This window comes from Erpetoichthys calabaricus, chromosome 1 (genome assembly GCF_900747795.2).
Source record: "Erpetoichthys calabaricus chromosome 1, fErpCal1.3, whole genome shotgun sequence".
Classification (NCBI taxonomy): Eukaryota; Metazoa; Chordata; class Cladistia; order Polypteriformes; family Polypteridae; genus Erpetoichthys; species Erpetoichthys calabaricus.
Window position 1 is genome coordinate 352317645 of NC_041394.2, and position 6000 is coordinate 352323644.

Below are 6000 nucleotides of genomic sequence, written 5' to 3' on the forward strand. Positions count from 1 at the left end.
CAAATTTAAATCAGATGAAATGCAATGAATGACCTAATATGGTGAAAAGGTAAGTAGTAAAATGTCAGAGGTTTACATTTAAAGTTTAGGTTAGCAACAACTGAAAAAGGGAATTTCAGGGAAAAACTAATAGGTTACAACCTACAGATGTTCTGCAGTAATTCAATTAAATGAAGCCTTGAACATTGAAGCAAACAATTTGCACAGGTGTCCCAATTTGTGTTGATTACTTACAAACCATCTGTGTGTCTTAAAGCAGAGTTGGACCAGACTGTGTTACTACACCCTCTGAAGTACCACTTGGACAATATTCCAGTGATAATGGCAAGAAAATGGCAATTAACAAATCAAATGAGGCAGGGGATCATTTCCATTAGATGTGTAGGCCTTTCGTTTACAGAATTGCAGAATGGTATATGACTCTATCCCAGATGCTTTTTCCTCTTACCATGAAGTCGACCACATCACTGTGAATAATATTATATATAACTGTTTATTATCTATAAATGGACATAACATATCAAACAAGATAACTGTATATTGCACTAATTAAATTATAAAACTGACCCATCAGTGACATTTCAATGGCCAACTTAAAGCAAATGGTGTTGACTCCATCTGTACCTTATTAAGATCAAAACGAGAGAATTCCTGCCTAAAAATATGTCACTAATACTAACCAGTTAATAAAACAACAAGTCCCTTGACGTAAGAGATGTTTGTATGTTCGGTAAAGGGGCTGAACATTCTATCCTACAGGTTTATTTTTAACCAAAAAAGAAATGTAACCAATTGAATCATAAATATTGTAAGTCACCTTGAATAAAGGCATCAGCCAAATAAATGAAAGTAAATGTAGTTGAACGTTTGACTGCTATTTTTGGAGAAATCCATTATTGAGCATAAATTAAATAATCGTAGTAAGGTTCCTTTTCAAAGCTGCTACATACAATTACATGTTGATAATACATCCATTAACTCAGTTAATAACTCTGTAACTACAAGATATACTATATATATATTTTTTTTTAAATTTGGTACCCTGTATCAATCCCCGAGGTGACATTGTCTTTTTACATGACCATTATGGGACAGAGTGCGGGGTCGGCCATTGTACAGCAAGAGACCCTGAAGAAACTTTCAGGTTAAGGGCCTTGCTCAAGGGTCTTTCTGGCAGTAAAGAGGTTTGAATCGGAATCCTACCAAATACTAGCACATGTAAGAGATGGATACCATCATTTGCAGAATAAAGTTGGTATGAACCTAGGGCTGCACGATAACAGAAAAAATGATTATCACGATTATTTTGCTCAAAATTTTTATCACGATTAATAATGACGATTATTCCTTTGGTAAATGAAGTCTGTGACCAAACCAGTGTAGCCTCGGCCAGTTATTCACAGATGCTGCCCTAATCATATTAGCTGCGTTGTCCGTTGTGATGCACACAAGTCTTTCTTCCACCAAGCCCCAAGCGGACATCGCTTCTTTGAGGCCGACTGCAATAAACTCCGCTGTATGGTCTTGTGGGAAAAACGAAGTTTGCAAAAGCTTGCTTTTCATCTCAAACTCGCTGTCAATAAAATGAACTGTCAAGCTCAAATACGGTTCCGCAGTTCTGCTTGACCATAAGTCGGTCGTGGCAGCAAAATATTCAAGGCTGAGCCTGAGAATTTCTCTTTCTATTTCTTTTCGGTATTTCGCATACAGCGAGGGCAGCGCAACATTGGAAAAATGGTTGCGTGAGGGAATGCTATATCTTTTATCAAGTGTTGCGATCATTTTTTTAAACCCCTCACTGCTTACGGTGGTTATTGGACACATATCCTTGGCTATATGGTACGTGATCGCCTCTGTTATTTCCCGTTGTCTTTGCGAGCTATGCAGATATGGTATTGCGTTGAACAATGTCCCTGATATTGTTGTCTGTGTTGTGGATGGCTGGTAATTTTTTGTTGTTGCTATTTGTGCCTTCAGTCGTTGAAATTCTTGATAGTGTACTTTGTGGTGGCTTTTAAGGTGGTTGATGAGGTCTGTTGTGTTACCTTGGGACGTTTGGACGGAACAGGAGCAAAGTTTGCACAAGACTCGTACCTGATCAACATCACATTCCTCGAAATCGAAATAGTTCCAGACAACTGAGTATGACCCCTTTTTAGGAACTAACGATCGCACTTCTGCACCTTCCTCACGTTGCTCCGCCATCATATGTTTATTCTGACTGACTGTTATTGCTGCTATTGACTTCTACTGCTTCAGAAAGCGCTTGCAATCTAGACGCAGTAACGTCATAGTGACGCAGTCCAATCCGTAAACTCAGCCCATAAAAAACAGTTTGGTATTTATACTGTAAAATCGCGACGATATTTATTAACTGATCGTGGGTCATAAATATCGTTATCATGAGAAAAAAAAGATTAATCGTGCAGCCCTATATGAACCAATATATTATTAAATAAACTCAACTACACTCATAGGTTTGTAATCTCAACAAAAACAAACCATTAACTAAATCAACTGCTCCGTTAAGAATTCTTAACTTAATCTAAGTTTGGTATTCAATTTTCTATGTGTAACTTTTTCCGGTTTTATCCTGTGGATTAAAAACTAAGAACTGTAGGCCTTATATTGGTTATATCAATTGCCATGTTATGTATTCTTGGCATGTGTAGACTTTTTTTAAAATAAAAAGTAAACGATCTTACACTACATGTCTCGCACAAATACTCATTTAGTTGGAAGAATTCAAATACAGTATTTCAATTGTCAGCACTTTCTTCTTAACCTGTGTTACATGAGCTTCAATTTGTGGTGAACATGGTCTGCTGGACTTTTGTTATCTTTTAAATTTGTAATTCACAGCACATTTTCTATGTTTCCTTTGAGAATTCATACAGACTTATTAATATTAATTATGTGAAGTTTTGATTGAAGTTTGATTCAACTTGTATTTTTCCTAAAACTTATAAACCCAAGTATAACAACTCTAATAAGATGGTGGTTTAAGCTTTATTATGACATTTCAAACAAATTCTTAGGAACAGAAATAACCAGTGATATTGGCCTGTGTTACGATTTGAGCATCCCCAGTCCTGAACTAAGCTGGTATGGGGTAGCACAGCCCTAATAAAAATATGGTTTGGGTGCTCTACATTTCATAAGGTAAAAAATAATCACAGTACTATTAAACAGTGAGAGGACAATATGTCATTATATGAACATCTGAACTCAAACTATGGTGTGCTTTTCATCCTCTGGACTGTCGGGCAATTGAAAGGACTTTGCAGGCAGGCATGTTGTCATATCAGTAGTTGTGAATACAGAAGAACGGGTCTTCAATTTAGGAAATACATATTGGCTACAAATTAACAAGAGTTGCGAAAGCACATTTAAAGCTGAAAAGATTTTAAAAAGTGAGGGATAGCAGTAGGATTACGGCACACGAGGATCAGTTTTTAATAAGACAAACATCTAATCTTTATTTTGGGAAGGCAGTCTCAACCACAGGTTTCCAACTTTTACTAAATTTATAAAACATGAAGAGAATTGAGCTGGTCAGTACAGTAGAAAGAACACTGCAAGTGTAAAAAAAAAAAAAACAACAGTGGCATATATTAGGAGGAGCTAAACAAATCTCAACTCACTAATTTAAAACATTAAAGAAGTTTAACAAATCACATAGGTTGAGGCCCTTGTAAAAATTTAAGGCTTGTACTTCTTTAAACCAATACACTGCTACAATGGCTGTTCACCTACTACTAATTGGGGGTTTACTGTCAAAGTAGCGGCTTCTGATGTCTACTGTGAGTAATCTAACATTTGGAAGGATTTCACAGTAATAAAAATTATTTCTGAAAATGTTCTCCTCAAATTCAAAGACAACTAAACATATATAATCCCAGTGAAGATGTGTAGTAAAATACTCGGTTTACCAACATCATTGGGCACTTTTATTAATTCACATGCTCTTTTCCTGCCCTCTTTATTGAATTCTTTTCTAATATAATCTACTTCTGTTCACTAGAACATCAATTTTGACCTCACAGTTTGAAGACTCAAGGAGAGTCGTGGATAATAGGCATCATATGTGTGAGTAGAGAGCTTAGAAATAAAACTGTCTGGAAAAAAATGCTTAATAATAATGGTAGACTGCAACTAAATAGCGCAAGTCTTAAAGAATGTTTGCAGATCTTACTTCAAAGTCTCCAAAACAGAACTTTATTGATGTTTCCAACAACACAAATCCAGTATTAAGTTTATCAGATTCACCATACGGAAGTAAATGTTGCATGCAAACACACAAAACCATAAAGAACAAAAAACATTTAAAAACAGTAATAAACTCCTACTGAATAACTTCTCCCAGTATTGAGACCTTGAGCGCCTCAGTCATCCTTAGTGATCCATTGTCTGGAGATCTCTGCTCCTCATTGACCAATGTACCATGGGTAACCCCATGGGGAAGGGCCAGACAAAGAACAACCAATTACTGACCCTCATGAAGATTTTAATTAAATCAAGCAGAGCCCTGCTAAGAAGAGGGATGCCAGGCCAGTCTGTGGTGTTCACTTAAGAGTTCCTAGTGGCACAAAAAAGGCACACACACCCTGGCCGAGCTCAGTGTGATAAAACTACATGTAGTGAGCAGCCGCCATATGAGTTTTACCATCCACATCACATCTATATCTAGTACAAAGCACACAGAAACTGATGTCATTGAGATATGGGAAGAAAACCAGAGTAGCTGTGCAGGGTAGGAACCGACTACGGGCCATCGTAGGGTACAACTGCATGCGTATCCACCACCATAGAAAGTCAGGTTAGGTATGCCAGCCCACTAAACCTGGGAATCTTTAGAAATAAGGATATAAATAAATAAATAGGGGACATATGTAAAATGCATAAAGACCATAAAATTCATTTTGCTGGAACTGTAAGGCAGTAACACCAACCACAAATCTCTATGAACCTCCTAATATTCATCAACATGCATTACTGGTTTTGGATTTTAGCGCCAAAACATAGGCTTTTTCACATATGACACAGGCTAAAACAAAAACAAAACAACATCCATAGAATTGTTCATCCATGCAAAGCATGTAAATATATGCCGACTACATTGAATTAAGCAGGTTTCAGAATGCTAAGCCGTGTATATAAATACACACATACTGATTATGGACGCCCGTCTTCAACAGATATGAACATTAAATTCAGACTTTTCCGGGCGGGTTACCCGAGGAATACCGGCACGACAGCGCTACACTTTCTCTCCCTCTATACATTTGTTTTCGTTCTTGGTTTCGCATGCACTTCGACTTTTCTCCACGGTCGCGGACTCCCGTTTGTTTCAGTTCGTGTTTGTCTTTTTCTGATCAGAAGTTTGTAAAGCCCGACTGACTCCTCACTGCTTTCTGAAATGCCGACCGATCACGAACACCGCGGAATGATAAAGGAGAAAGAAAAGTACAAATTAAAGCGCTGTGTGCGTTTTTTAAATTGACGTGATAGACACAAACAGCCTGCTTACCTCTACTTAGTTACTTTGACTGGAGCGGATGGAAACTCACTCATTCGTAAACTGACCACGTGCCCAAGCCACGAATTCTTACCCTCCGTCTCTCGGTAATGATTTTCTTTCAATACTGACTCTGTCTGGAGCAAATGAAAATCCACATTCATACATGACGGCCCCAAACTCATATCACTTACCTTCACTCTGTGTGTTGTGTGATACTTTTTTAAATCCGACCTACTCAACAGCCTGTTTCGATTTGCTGCATACAAGCGAGAAGCGAGCGCCAACTTCCGTACCTGCCGCTTTCGGTGACGTCACGGGTCAAAGTACTCCAAAACGTCATCAAGGGTGACGAAAACAGTAGCGTCCCAAAACTCCAAGTAGATATTGCTGCAGACCGGAGTAAAATGGGCGTAAATATCATTTTCATCCATCCATCCATCCATCCATTGTCTCCCGCTTATCCGAGGTCGGGTCGCGGG

At 38.0% G+C, this 6000-nt stretch overlaps 1 protein-coding gene across 1 annotated transcript in view; it reads right to left on the reverse strand.

Moving 5' to 3' along the window:
- Positions 1–5914, reverse strand: part of LOC114643102 (zinc finger protein 271-like) — a 63608-nt gene extending 57694 nt beyond the window's left edge. Inside the window, exon 1 of the mRNA XM_051935645.1 lies at positions 5709–5914. The gene's annotated coding sequence lies outside the window, so the exon portion shown is untranslated. The remainder of the gene's footprint in view (positions 1–5708) is intronic.
- Between the last annotated feature and the right edge of the window lie 86 nt (positions 5915–6000).